Source organism: Corvus cornix, chromosome 4A (assembly GCF_000738735.6).
Source record: "Corvus cornix cornix isolate S_Up_H32 chromosome 4A, ASM73873v5, whole genome shotgun sequence".
NCBI classification, from domain to species: Eukaryota; Metazoa; Chordata; class Aves; order Passeriformes; family Corvidae; genus Corvus; species Corvus cornix.
In genome coordinates this window covers 17885728-17900781 of record NC_047058.1, presented here as the reverse complement: position 1 = coordinate 17900781, position 15054 = coordinate 17885728, and the positions used below count along the sequence as shown (strand labels likewise).

The following is a 15054-nucleotide window of genomic DNA, read 5'->3' as shown; positions in this document are numbered from 1 at the left end:
CCCAGGTGGGCAAGAGGGCACTGGCAGCTGGCCTGCCCCAGCCATGGTGTGGCCAGCAGGACCAGGACAGTGCCCGTCCCCCTGACTGGGCACTGCTGAGGCCACACCTGGAGTGCTGTGTTCAGTTCTGGGTCCTTCACTCCGGGAAGGACAGTGAGGGGCTGGAGCATGTCTAGGAAAGGGAACAGAGCTGGGGCAAGGGGCTGGAGCAGCAGCAGTGGCTGAGGGGGGGGCTCAGCCTGGAGAAAAGGAGGCTCAGGGTTCTGCACAACTCCCTGACAGGAGTTTGGGCATTGGGCTATGCTCCCAGAGAACCAATGATAGGGCAGGTTTAGGTTGGATATTAGGAAGAATTTCTTCATGGGAAGGATTGTTAAACCTTGAAAGGGGCTGCCCAGGGAGGTGGTGGAGTCCCCATCCCTGGAGCTGTTAAAAGACTGACTGGATGTCAGCCCTCAGTGCTCTGGTCTGGCTGACAAGGTGGGGGTCGGTCACAGGCTGGGCTCGATGCTCTCAGAAGTCTTTTCCAGCCCCGGTGGTTCCGTGATTCCCCCTCAGCCGAGGCTCGCTCCCCGCAGGCGCTCGGCGGCTCCCCCGCCCTGCAGAACTACAGCTCCCGGCCGGCACCGCTCGCCGGCCCGCCGGGGGATGCCGGGCGCCGTAGTTGCAGCCGCCTGCTGAAAGTTACCCACGGCATCGGCGGGGGGCCCTTGCCGGAGCTCCCCGGCGCGGCTCAGCGCCGTGCCGGCCGCGGCAGCCCGCGGGGAGCGGCCCGGGATGGATGTGCGGGCGGCCGCGGGGCCCGGCGCCCGCGGGGTAAGGGCGCTGCGCGGGGTGAGGGCGCGGCTGCGGCCGCGGGGCGAGGCCGGCGCCCAGCGCGGGGAAAGGCCGGCGCTGTCCCCTCAAGCACCGCCCGGGACGGGCCCCCCGAGGCGGGGCAGGGGAGCCGGGTGTCCCCGCTGCCCTCGCGGGGATCTCCTCCTCCTTCCCCGGGCGGTGCGGGGCGGTTCTGGGGCTCAGCCCGCACTGCCCGGGGGCTCTGGGGAAGGTTGGGCGTGGGCAGGCGGCGAGGCTCGGGGGCTGCTGGTGGTGTGTGGGTGCCTTCTCTGCTCATCTGTCCGGCCCCTCCCCGGCTCCATTGTCAGCTTCAGGTAGTGCCGGGGTTGTGTTGTTACCCACAGCCTCTGCCCCAGCCGCCAGAGACGGTCCCTGCTCTGCCCTTCTCCTCCCGCCGGCCCCAGACACCCGCAGGAGCTCCCCCGCACCTGTCCCAGCTCTGAATTTAACAGAAACGTCTCCAAATCCTCCTGCTTTGATCTCTGAGAGAGCAAATTTGGAGGGTGATAATCCCCAAAGGGTTAAAGGCTTTGCATCCGTGCCTTGGTTTGGCCATCCCCGGTATGGTCTGAGGGATTGTGGATTTCATTCACAGACTGAGTCAGGCAGGGCCAGAAATATTCACCGTGACTTTTACCACATCGTCTAAGCAGCTCAGATCCCATCTGCCTCAATTCCAGGATAGTTTCTGAGGAAGGTGGGGGCTGGAAAGCCAAATCTTTAGTGTGGAGGAGCTGTGGTGGACAAAGGAACTGGGGTGATGTTAAACACCACTGCTTTTCTTGGTGCTGGCACCAGCCAAGAGCTGGCTGCGCGTGGTGGGATAACCCAGCACTTCCATGTTTCAGGCTTCTGGGGTGCTGAAATCCCAGCCCGGACTCTGGTCCTTGGCATCCTCACCTGTGCTCTCTCACCATGACATGCATAAAGAAGATCTCCACTCAATTTTCAGGTTAAAATTTTCAGTGTTGCCTCTGATAAATGATTCTTAATTCAGCCCTGATGCAGTATAAAATAGAAAATTCCATTTTAGCTCATTTTTCATTTTTATTCCACTTTCTAGTGATAATGTTTTCATTAAGCATCTAATCACATCCTAGCATTTTTCATCAGCAAGGCTCAAGGTGCTTTACAAAAGAGGGAAAAATATGATTATTCTATCCTTATTAAGGCTTCGGTTTTGGGCAGGTTCTGCAGATAATATAGGCCATAAATAATTAAGAGTACAATCTAATTAGGAGAAATCTCTAGTTGTAAACTGAAGTGCCACACTGAAGAAGGCAGTGTCCAAAGGCCTGGCCTTGTAACCTAATCTCCCTGATCAGAACACTATCCCATTAACCCGCAAATCTCCCGTCTCCTGACCTGTCTGCCCCACGGACAGGTAATTCCATGTGCAGGATCCAAGGGAGGGAGTTTCAGTGACCAAAAGCAGCCTGGAGAGTGTTCTGTTGAAGTTCCTTGCCATTTGAATAAAGGTCTTGTGTTTACCAAAATGTCCAGCCTGAGCTGAGCAGGGTTGGGCATGGAACTGATGGAGTCTTTTAGTAGAAATAGGGTTTGGAAATAAGAAGCATTGCTCCAAATGAGTCCAGAAGGTACAGAAAAAGGTTGTGGCTCGGATCTAGTTCATCCACAACCTAAACAGAATTCTGACCTGAAACTTGCTCTGAACTCTTTGTCAAATTTCATCAAAGTTGGACATTGGCTTTCCTGTTTGGGAATTTAGTTTGCTTGTGCTAAACTGGGTCTGTGTATCCTGACACCTGCATGTCCTGCTGGGAGCTGGCTACCTCAGGACCACAGTTTACCCACATAATTCAGCAGCAGGACTATGTGGATGAAATCCTTGTTCTCATTCCAAGTACCTGCTGTCACATCTTAGTTATTCTGTGGGAATGTTTGTGCTCTGATCCGTGGTCACCCAGCGCTCAGCTCTGACCTAGTTGCAACATTCTTGTTAGGCAGAGAAATTTCTGAGTTTGGCTTTGCAGTTCACCTTCTCAGTAAGTAAATCTTTGCTCTGTGACACCATCTACCATCACTTTATAAGGGATCATGAGGCTGATGAGGACAGCGTGTGTCTCTACAACAGCTTCTCCCACTGTACCACTGCAATGTCCAACACAGAGCAGGTGTAGACCATGTTGTCGATGAAAATTCCTGAGTCTGGTGATCTGTAGCAGCTTTCTTACCACTAAAGGAACTGCACCTGTGTTAGTCTGGTGTTGTGTAATTTCCTTGAAAGTTAGTGACATAAGAGCAGCTACAAATAAAGCTGAAAATCACAGACTGCCTTTCTGCCTGAGCCTGATGGGGCTTAGTCTTGGCCAAGTTGGTGTAATTTTCAAACGTAACTCAAAGGGATGCTGATTACAAGTTACACTGAAATGAGTCCCCAAGTCCCTTGGGGTCTTGGACAGACCTGTATCTTTATATATCTGTGCTGTAATTTCTTCATTTGTATCGTGTTAACTGTAGTTCAGTCTCATTGCTGGAAGCTTTGAGTACTGAGGCAATGGCTGGAGCTCACAGTAATGTTGGTGCTACTGGGAATGTGCTGCATATGGCAGGGGAGGACCTGCAGCAATGAGGAAGCTGGGAGTGCAGGCATTTTGAGCAGCAGAATGAGGGAGGGTGAGAGGGAAAAATAGAAAAGTTAGGAATAAAAGCTAAACCACCACCAGGATTGTAGGTGATGATGGGTTCCCTAAGAACATTCTCATGTGCTGCTTAGGGGAGGGAGAAGAGAAGAGCCTTCCTGGAGAAGTGCATTTCCACACAATGAAGCCTTTGGTTTCTTCCCTTGCACATTTGTAGAGCGCTCACATCTTTCTTTCCTTTACCCCAGGAGACATTCCTGTTTCCTTTCATTCACCAGTGTTTGGAAGGAGATGAGGCACTGTTGGGCTCCCTTATTAACTTAATCTGTGGGAAGCTCCACATAAATCCCTGGATTTCCCAGTCCTGATAGAAGGAGGTGTTTGTGGAGTCGAACACAAAGTGGAGGTTCCTGCACAGGGAGGGTTTGACGCTGTCCTGAGCCTGTGACTCTTAATCCTGCCTTGCTTTGAAGTCTGAAGCTCAGGAGTCTGCATTAATGATCAAGGGGCAGAGCTGAATACAGAATTCCTATGGCAGGAAGGTAAAGGTGTGGGTAGGAATGTGGGAAGAGAATATTTAAGACAGTCTGGCATGTATAGTTAATAATATTAAAAAAGTAATCATGGTTATTTCCTACAGGTGCTCAAGTTCTCAAGGCTTTGAGCATCTTCTCATCCCTTGTGCATCACTGGTCTCTGGCTGGATCATGTCATGTTCACAATATTAAATTCCTTGAAAAGTAGAAAACTTCAGTTTTGAAAACTTGTCCTTCTCTACAGTGGGAAACTTGCTCTGCCCCTTAGGCAGGAATGTCTGTTCCTCCTGCAGTGTTTCAGAGCTGTGCTTGGCATTTGGCTGTCACTCTGTCCCACTCTGCCAAGTGTCAGTGATCCCTGAATGCTTAAAAAGTTCCTTGGGACTCTCAGCAGATGTGAAGCTCTTCTAAATTTGAGATTTGTCAGGAGCAGAATGCGTTAGAACAATTATTTCTGACTTTGACTTATGCCTGTGTTAAAACTCACTTATTTTTACCACAGTGTGTGTTCTTTTTAGGACTCTGAGCTGTTTCTCTAATTCAGGAGCTGTTCTTCCCGATTTTTACTTCATAAAGGAAAATAGTCAAAAGGGCTGTGTATCTTGCTACACATAATACACAGATATCTACTGCATTATGAAGTCTTGTGTATTTTTTTTGGTAAACACTGGATTTCTTTATGTATTTAATACCATAGTGTAAATGAATATTTATGGAGGTGGCTGAGGTCTTTGAGTGAGCTGTGTCATGTAAAATTTTGATCCAAATCCCAGGAGAAAAACCCCATCTCTGATATTGCAACTGTTTCTTGTCCCCAGGGAATTAAAAAGACAAAATATTTTAAGCCATTGAACATGCACTGAGCTTTAGTTTGTTAGCTAAGTAGGAGTAGGATGTCTTTCCTCAGCTACATTCAAAACTGAAGAACAAAAAGCTACCTTGAAAAATGGCCTTTGGGAGGCAGATGGCAGAAGCCAAGAAACTTGAGCCCTTTGCAAATGAATACTCTGTCCTCAACATTGTCTCTTTTGTTTCCCACACTTCCATGAGCTGCACATGGATTCAATTTACCAGTTTTTAACCCTTCTTCCTGGTGCCTGATCCGAGCACAGTTTGGGAGCTGGGACAGCTGGCACTGAGGTGCTTGGCTTTGGGTTTATTTTTGCTGCCTGTTTGTCCCTGTGCAAGCTCTGGCTCAGGTGTGTAAGGTAATCCAGGAGACACGGCTTGGATGCATCCTGGGGAGAGGGAATCAAAGCTTTTCCACCTTCCTGGCAAAGGGTGGAACAGAGGCAGGGCTGGGAGCAGGTTTGCTTTGATGAAAACATAGCAGCCTTCCCACTGTGGCTCCCATCGGGGAAGGTGTTGGAGCTGTGCTAGGACTTTTTAAAGGAGAGCTGTTTTTCTTGGCATAGCTCAAAAATTGATGGAAAGTCAGGGTGGAGCCAAGGGATTTGGCATCATGGGAATTTCTCACACCAGCTTGTCTTTGTGTTGCAGCACCACAGAAGTGCTTTCTGCTGAGAGAAGCATTTACATCAGATGTTTATTTGAGACAGTGAAATTTATTCCAGTGAGTGATGATTGCCCAGAGTAAATGCAGTTCTTAGTAATGACTGTGTTGTTTCCAAAAGCATACCTAGCTCCTAGAGTTGCTGTTTGCCAAGTTGTTAGGGATCTAATTAATAATCAGTTTAAAACAAAAATGGCATTTCATATCAAGAACATAATGCATTTTCATCCCTCATTTTTCTCTTGATAACTGTTGAACAAAGATCACCAGCAGAGAGTGCTGGTGCTCTTCCAGAATGTGGCAGCAGCTTCTGAAATTGATTGTAAAATCTAATCAGACTTTGTTCCATAATTCTATTTTTAGTTTTTCATTTACATGAAAATGAAATGTTAATCAATTACCTGTAACTTGATATCTTGCTCTCTCTAATTATCAGTCTTTTTGTAGCTTACTACAGGGGAAAGATTGTTTTTAGGAGAACATCTACATATTCATAAAAATTCTAATTTGAAGCAGTTGTTTAAGAGAAATTAATCTCTTTTGTTTCGTTATGTTTTTTGTACATAACATTTTTTTTCTCCTTTCATTTCTCTTCTTTAATTTCACATTCAGAATAAGCTGATTACTCTTCAGTACAGCTTCTGTGTAGCAGGGGAAGATGGTTCTGCTCCTGCAACTAGCAGAGCTCTTGCATGCACATGGCACTGAGTGTTTCACTGAGACCATACCTTTACCCTTCCCAGGCAATGCAAGGTTGCTCCCAGCCAGAGATTGCTGTTGGTTGGGCCTCTTTCATTTCTCACTTCTGAGTCTGCTTCTGACATCAGCATTAAAAACGAGTTGCAAGAGCTTTAAATCAAAGAGCACCCCCTCTCCCCCATCCCTGTGGTATTTATCAGTACAGCTGCACCATTTTAAGGCCTGGAGGCTTTGAAGAGGTTGGGCTTTTTGATATCAAATCAGCCATGGTTGTCCCCTCTTAGGCTTTATGATCATTGAAATATCAGGATTAGCAAGTCTGGTTTTTGCTGCAGAGCCTGCTGTGCATCTTGTTCGCTTGTAATTTCATACAATCTTTAGTCCTTGAGAGCAAACAAATACTGTGTTGAAGTTCAGTGCCTCCATGCCTTACTCTTAAAGCTCACTCTGGTCCAAATCCACTGGAAATTGAGGGAATATTTCAATTAATTCCAGCAGATTTTAAAGACACATCTCTTTTTAAGGAGACTTGAGAGGCAAGAGTGCAGAGGGAAGGGAGCAAGAGAGAAGCAAGGGAGATGGTCAACTTTCCTACATCAAGGTTGTTAACATATGATAGACATCAGATAAAGGCTTACAGGTCTGTGTTTGGGAGAAGAACAATGTCTAAGGAAATCTCTTTCTCGAGACCAACCTTATTTTGCCCAAACTACATTTAACTATAGAGCACTGGGATGTGAATGTTTTTAGGGCAAAGCTGAAACATTTGTTTTTCCATAGTTGGCAGTTGTTTACCGCTCTCCTGGATACACTGCTCTCTTCTGCAGTTCTGCATAGAGAGGGGCCAAGGTTCAGCAGTTAGAATAATTCTCCTTACAGGTGGTACCTGATCAATCACCTCACGGGTGACATGTCACTGCTGACCTCTATATTACATTTCACTGTGGTGAGCTGTTCCTTTCCCCCCCTTCCTTGCAGGCCTTTTCTTCACCCCAGGAACCATGCTGCACTTGAGTTACAACCCATTAGAGGTACCTCCCAGACTGACAGACTTAAAACTCTTCACGCACAGCAGCATGAAAAATCTTAGATGAGCTGGGGCTGTGTTACGGTGTAAATCACAGTAGACACAGGGCAGGAAGTTGGCTATGCAGAAGTTTCTGTATCAGTTACTTCCCTCCCAGAAGTTATGTGGTCATCAAAGTTTTATTGTGTAGAATTGGTGAAATAATACATTTGTGTGGAAAGACACAGGAGTTACTTAGTGAAGGTCAGAGGAATAAATAGTGTGTAACTGTTCCTGCTCGTGTGTTTGGAAAAGTAGAATTTTTCTAGCAATTCCACGCATGTCAGGTTTGATGGTAGTAATTTCTGGTGCTGTTGGTCCGTGAATAGCTGTTGTTGCCATCTTGGTGAATGATAACTCATGTAATTCATGCCTCAGTCTCCTGTCTGATTCTGTTTCCCTTCAGAAAGGGTAGCTGCTCTCCAGCTGTACCCAATGGCAGGACCCGAGGAAGCCTTTCAGCTTTGTTATAGCTCAGGGCCAGATGTGGCAGCAACACCAAATCCTCTGTGTATGACTTAAAGATAGCCATTGCCACCCTGAAGGTGCTGGGTGCTAAAACCAGGTGGTAAAACAGCAGCAAAAGCTGCAGTACTGCATGTCCAAGCTCACTGTGCGTGTGGGCAGCAAGGCAGGGCCTCTGCAAGTGCAGACTGAGCTCCCAGCCTGACTTTGGACCAATTGTCCAACCCTCCTGTACCTTGGTGCCTTCTGCACTCATTTTTTGGTGATTTTTAGAAGATTTTGAAATCTTTTAGTCTTGTTTTAATCTGTGTTCCCAAACATACTGGTTCGCTTACTTCCTTTTCTTCAATGAGTACCTGTCAAACTGACCTGGAAGTGTCCAAGGCCAGGTTGGATGGAGCTTGGAGCAACCTGGTCTAGTGGAATGTGTCCCTGCCCATGGCAGGGGAATAGAATGAGATGAGCTTTAAAGTCCCTTCCAATCCAAAGCATGCTGGGATTCTGAGTTTGGCTTCTATGACAAGAAATACACTCTCCCTTTTCAGAAGTGCCTATGCCTTGCTTCTGCTCACATTCCTGGCAAACATGCTCAGCTTCTCTTCTTAGGCTTTTTTACTATTTCCTGTATTACTGTCTCTTTACGGTAGGGTCATTATTTTGCCCAATAATGTATTTTATAGACAAAAACCCCCCTCACTTCGGTGGGGATGTTCTGTCTGGCCCCATGAGCTAAATGCCACTTCTGAGCCCTGCTGACACTTTATATTTATTTGCAAGAAGAAAAGCTCTGTTAAACTGGCCTAAGATCAGAGATCCATGGAAATTAATTCAAGCCCCTGTGCACTGTGCTGAGTGGATGCTGAACTGAGCTGTGGTGTGTCTGTACAGGAGGGATAATATCAGCAGCTTCCTGAGCTCCAGCTGCTGCGGACAAAGGGCGGCAGAGTTACAGCCATTCCTGGAGGGAGGAACTTTAAGATGGAGGAATTTTCAAGAATGTGAAGGACAACCTCTTAAAAAAAATTGTAGGTGGAGCAATTCCAGGTTTTCCTCAGCCCGAGATTTATTCTCCTACTTTGAACTAGTTGCCGTTGTAGCTCTTATCTTTTGTGCTTTTTAGCACAACCACCGTGACCTTTGTGTGATTGCATAAATTGGCCCCAGCACGCTGGAACAGTTATTAGGAACCCCTTTCTTGTGTTGTTTCCTGAATTCCCACATTGTGGCGTGATGTGTGTATGGAAACTGCTCGCTTCCTCCGCTGGCAGCCGTTCAGATGTGCTGGAGCTCCTGAGCACCGGGCTGGGCGGGGAGCTGGGTGAAGGGAGGATACAGGGGGAGAGTATTTTAAGGAAGAGAATTTGGATTTCATGCAGCTTTGTTCTTTTGCAGTTCTGATAAGGCTGGTATCTCCAGTTGTGTGGGTTGAACATGAGCAGTGCTCCTGGAATAGGCAGCAGAGGAGCCGAGGTTAACATGCCTCGGGCAAGGCTCGCTGCTCCCCAGTGCCTGCATGAGGCAATAGTTGTGCTTTGCTGATGACTCTGCCTCCTCTCTTTACTCCCATATTTTCTTTGAGCACGTGGGAGGGAGACAGGATGTGTGACTGAAGCACAGTTTATAACTCTTTCCCTCACTCTAGATGTGCATTTCCCTTACAGCGCTGCCCCACAGCATCCAGCAAATGTGGGCTTCAGTAGCTGCTTCTGCACTGCCTTTTTTTTCCCCTTTGGTGCTTCAAACTATAAGGTTATGGGATGTTAATGAGCTGTTTACATGTGTTTCTGCATTTCTTCCATTGAAACATTCCAGTGAATGAATGTTGGTTATGAGGGGGGAAAAAATAGATGTTTATAGATGCTGCATTTGGGATTTCTGTAATTTGACTTCCTGAATTTTTGTCCAAAGTCTTTCTTTTCAATGTTAAGAGTTGGGAATGTTGGAAAGGATTTATTTGCTCAGAGTGATTAAAAGGTAAATGGCTGAATCATGCCATCTCTCCTCACATGAAGGCCAAATTTCACAGTGCAAGGATTTGACATGTGGCCAGTTTTTGCACTTTCAGTTCTTTTTTGGAAACTGGTGGCATCTGAGGCCCAAGCCTTACCAAATTGGGGCTGCTCAGTGGGCTTCATATTTGCATGATCAGGCCTTTATGTATTAATCAGCTGTGGACACACTGTGAGAGCTGCATTCAGTTTTTTGTTTCACTCCTTTTTGAAATTACAAGGTAATGACCAGGAGCCAAGTGGAAGCTGTCACTGGGAGATTGTCCTCCTCGGGAGTTCAGGACAGGAACGACCTCACTGGGGGAGGATTCCAGTGCTCCCTATGCAAAAGCTGGAGGAGGAGGTGGATTGTGAGAAAGGCAGGGTACGATTATTTGTACACAAATAAGTCCCAACTGAAGGACCAGTTTGTTATCTCTTGGCCTTGTTTAGACTGGGGATTTGCCCTGATTACAGGGATTGGGTGAGAAGTTGGTGTTGCTTAGCCCATTTCAGAACAAGAGCTTTGCCTCTCTGATGCAAAGACTGGTTCCACTGCAGAGCTGACTGTGTTACTGCCATTACTAATCCTCTGTTAGCTCTTCCAAAACATGACTGCATTAGGTCTTTCTTTTTAGCAACATTTTGGGATCCTTTTACAGGCTTTTGAATGGGGACACATGCACAAAGGTGATGTGTTCATGCTTTGCTGTAAAGGTTATGGAATGTTTGAAGCTAAACTGTTTTAGGAGTTGAAATTCCACAGTGTGATTCCAGGCACTGAAGACTTCAGCAAAAGCCACCTCTGAATGTGGCCACCATCTTTTTATCATGTGATAAAATGCCGAAACACAGCAAAATCAGAGTTGTATTCGGGGAGAAGAACAAGTGTCTTCAGTCTCTTCTTTCCACTCCACACTGACCATTATTTCCCGCTGTGGCGGAGTAGTAGCAGTCTGTGGATATTTCCTATTAGGATAGCCTGAGCTTTGGAAGATCACATGATGTACATTTTGGTTTTAAGGAGAACATTATATACAGGGATCTCCTTTAATACCCTGCCTATGTGCAGTTAGCATGATCATTTCTTGCCACACTTTTCATTTATTTTCAGCTTTTGGCCAGTGAAAAGGAGAGTGAGTCCTGGGCTCGCGTATGTTGATATATATCCATTTCACTCCAGTGGCTTGGCAGCTTGGTTTTGATGGGGCTTCCACAGGTGCCCAAGTGGCTCCTCCCGCAGAGGGACCAGGGCTGTCCTGGGGGCCACTGGGCAGAGCATCACTGGCCAGGTGAGGGAGGGGATTGTCCTGCTGTGCTCTGCACTGGGGTTTTCTCGCCTCGAATGTTTTGAGCAGTTTTGGGCACCACAATATAAAAAAGACATCAAGCTTTTAGAGAGTGTACAAAGGAGGCCACGAGGATGGGGAAAGTTCTAGATGGAAACTCTTATGAGGAGTGGCTGAGATCACTTGGTTTGTTCAGCCTGGAGGAGGCTGTGGGGAGACTCACTGTGGTCTTCAACATCCTCCCAAGGGTCAGTGGAGGGGCAGCTCCGATCTCTGCTCTCTGTGAGCAGGGTCAGGAGCCAAGAGAACGGCTGGAGCTGTGTCGGGGAGGCTTAGGTTGGGTATTTGGGAAAGATTCTCCCCTCGGAGGCTGCTGGGGCACTGAACGTGCTCCCCAGGGCTGGTCACGGCCCCAAGGCTGCCAGAGCTGCAGGATGCACACGCTCTCGGGGATGCACAGGGTGGGGTTGTTGGGGCGTGTGTGCAGGGCCGGGACCCGCAGCGGCTGCTCGCCGTGGCTGCCGTGCGGCTCGGGCCGGTCCGTGTGTCCGTGTGTCCGTGTGTCCGTGTGTCCGCACACAATAGCGGCGGGCGGGCGGAGCGGAGCGGAGCGGGGGCGGTGCCGCGGGCGGGCGGGCCCGGGGGCGGCGGCGCTTCCTGCCCGCCCCGGCCCAAGCGCGTCCCGCGGGCCGCCCGCGCCCACAGCAGCGGAAGGAGGCGGAGGAGGGAGCCGAGCCGCCCGTGCCGTCCGCTCCGCTGGGCTCCGCTGGGCTCCGCTGGGCTCCGCTCCGTGCCGCCGAGGCTGCCCCGGTGCCGCTCCGCCGCCGCGCACAGGTAACCGCGGAGAAGCAGCGAGCGGAGCCGAGCCGAGCCCGCCCGGGCGCGATGCCGCGGGCCGCCCTTCGCTGCCGGGGCCGCGGCGCTGCGACTGCCCCGGGCGGCGCTGCCACTGACAGCCGAGCTGCCACCGCCGGGACGCGCGGACTTTCCCCTCTTTGTGTTTATTCTGCCGCCCTCGAGGTACCGCTATCCTCCTCCCAGCGACCGCGGGCAGGTCCTGGCTGACTGTGGGATTTTTTTTTTTTTTTTTTACCCTTCCAGCTCGATTGCCTGTTCTGAAAGTATATTTATTTATAATAAAAGAGAAAGTCGAGCCACAAATCCAGTTCGTATCACATTCCCCGTTCTGTGGAGTCCGGTATATTTCTGCGGTTAAAAAAAGTTTACTCCCCCTCCTCCAGTTTTATTGACACTGAGGATGAAGAAGGATTTGCAAATGAAAGCGCCTTGAAATACAGCATCTTTTGGAGACAGCTCTGCAGTTCTCCAGCCCGTTAAATCTCGAATTCCACCCTTTGCCCCTGCTGAATCCACTGTTCTGCCCTTTACTCTTTGGGGTAAAAAACCAACCAACAACAACAAAAACCCGAGGGGAAAAAGAATACCTTTGGCAGCAGGGAAGCTTTGTGTGACTGACCCAACGAGCTACAAGTGTCCAGTTTCTGAAAAGAAGAAAACCCTTTTGTCTTCAGCAGATCAGTAGGTAAGAGATGTGCTCATGCTGCAAGGGACTCGGCATTCTTTCTTCAGTCTAAACCTGGGAGTTAGACTGGCTGTCTTCTCTGTCAGCTTTTGTCCATCACTTCTCTCTCCTGTAAAGTTTACTTTTCATCTTGCAAAATTCTTGCAAAAAAACCCCCAAAAAATACACTCATCCACCTATTTCACCAATGGTAGTAAATTGCCAAAATGAATAGTGGTGTACTTGTGTGTAATTGGATTGAGTAAAACTTGGTGGAAGTCGCTGAAGTGGGTTTGTGTCAGGCTGTGTTTGAAAGCAGCCGTTTCTTGTGGTGCTCTTTTCTTTTGAGAAAATAATTGCAGTCATTGTGCTTGTAATCCACGTGTTGAGATTGTCTTTGCTGGTCGTGCTCCACAGAGGAGCACGTATGTGCATTCACATGTGCATTTATGTATCACACGTGCAAACAGGGCTGCCACGATCGACTGATTTCTTGTTTCACACTGGAATTTGTTTTACATTAAGTGCTTTACTGCTGTGTCACAAGGTGTAAAAGTGTTGCACCCATAATTAACACTCCTTAACAGATTATTGAACATGGTCAGGAGCATGCTTGGCACTGCGCAGAGTGAATATGAGGGGATGTTTTCTTTGTTTTGTGATTTTTTTTTTTCGAAGTAAGACTGAAAACTCAGCAGGGACATGTGCACATAATAACTGGATGGAGGCCCAGTCTCTGTGCAGGGAAACATATTTTGCAGAATACTTCTTTCTGTAGGGGCCGAGTGCTGAGTGTGTCCTGGTTTACAAGTGATAATACCACAGGGAATGTCTCATTTTCCTTCTCCCCCAGCTCTGTACCTACATTCCTCCTTCCCCTCCTTCCTTCTTTGCTACCAGCCATTTCTGCAAGGGAAAGACCCGTGGAATTTTATGTGGCTAGTAGTTGGAGTCCTTGTGTCAGGGAAGATTGTATTGTTCCCTGTGGAATCACACAGCATCCCCCAGCAGGAGGAACTGCGTGTTCATGTGGTGAAACCAGCCTTGACATCGAGCTCTTCCCCACTGCGTGGGTTTTTCCTGTGGATGATACAGGAAATGCTACATATTGGTCTGTCCTGCTCCCTGTTCCTCCTTCTTTTTTAAGGTTTTTTTTCCCTTCCTCTTTCCTGGGGGGATTTCTGTGGGAAAAGAAAGCAGAAAGTTGGGACAGCAAGTCTGAGCTGCTGGACCCTCTGAGAACTGGGGGTGCCTCAGTTTCTGCTGAGGTGCAGCAGCCAGTGGGGCACCTTGTGAGGAGCCTGGGGCAGGTGACTGACCAGAATCCATCCTGGGGCAGAGGACAGGGCATTGGTTTTGGCCGCTGGCTCACATTTTTCTGCTACCCTTGACTGTTTCTGAGCACTGAGCCTTTCTACCAGGTCAGGGTGGGAACACAGGAACTGTGTTCTCGAGCTTTCCCTACACCCTCGTGCTGCTCCCATGTGAGTGATGGGCAGCATCACGTTGGTTTTTCAGGGCTGCTATGAAAACATGAACCCTACCATCAGGACCATGACCCTGTTGAATCTCTGGGTCAGACTTTCACCAGGGTTACCTCAGTGACTGCTCCTCGAGGGAGTAGGGTCATGAGCTGACCCTGGAAAAATTTGTGCTGTAGCTGAAGTTGCAGGTTCATCTGGGACACCTGGTCTTCCTCTCTTTTACTTCCAGGACACTTATTTGCAACATAACCCTGTCCATCAAAGACTCCTGGGAGCCATAAAGACAACATAGAATGATTTATTTTTCTTGAGGAAAGGGTGGGATTTCTAGATGGAGGGAATGGGGTGCCTGCTCATCCCACAAGCTCTTTGTCTTTGGGATTCTGGAGGTGTTTTGCAGGCAGCGCTGGCTGCCCTGGGGAGGGGGCTGGCAGAAGGGAACTGGGCAGTGTGGAGTGGGCAGAATGGGCCACGTGGTGGGACGTGGGATTGGAGTTTGCCATGACACTTATTTAAATTGTGCTGGCTGGTTAATGTGCTGGTAGCGTGGTTCATCATCCTGCCTGTTCCTGGTGACACATGGCATCAGACTGTGCCATAAACGTGGGACAATCATTCCCCTTTCCTGAAGCACACTTCGGACTAATGCTTCGTAGCAGAGAATGCCACAGCTGGGCCACAAGGTTTTCATATGCCTTTGATACAAGTGTATAAAAATTCTCTGCCGCCTCTAATACAGCTCAAAGGGCAGCTGATTTAGACGTGCCTAAGTGCTGAGGTCAGGAGATCACATTCCATAGGTTACTAGATGAAAGTGCTTCAAGAGGACATAGCATAAATATTTGATTCATATAGAAGGGATTGGTGCAAATCCTTTTGTTCCTTCCACAAAGATGTTCTGGAGGAAAAACGCTGTTAGGAGGAAAAAAAAAAACCAAACCCACTGAACAACAGAAAACTTGTAACTTCTTTGTGCTAGAGGAAGCTGGATGGTAATATAGTGTAGTATTGCTGAATTCCACTAAGGTTCTTCTCGTGGGATACACCGTCTT

General features: G+C 48.3%; 1 protein-coding gene across 2 annotated transcripts in view; it reads left to right on the top strand.

Annotated features, from left to right (window-relative positions):
- Positions 1 to 775: 775 nt before the first annotated feature.
- The window catches only part of AMOT (angiomotin), a 57735-nt gene continuing 43456 nt past the window's right edge, over positions 776 to 15054 (top strand). The window contains exon 1 of one of the 2 annotated variants that reach the window (XM_039571882.1): positions 776 to 816. The gene's annotated coding sequence lies outside the window, so the exon portion shown is untranslated. Of the gene's footprint in view, positions 817 to 11737; positions 12540 to 15054 lie in introns of those variants that run through there. The other variant, XM_010403202.4, reaches the window with a different exon arrangement.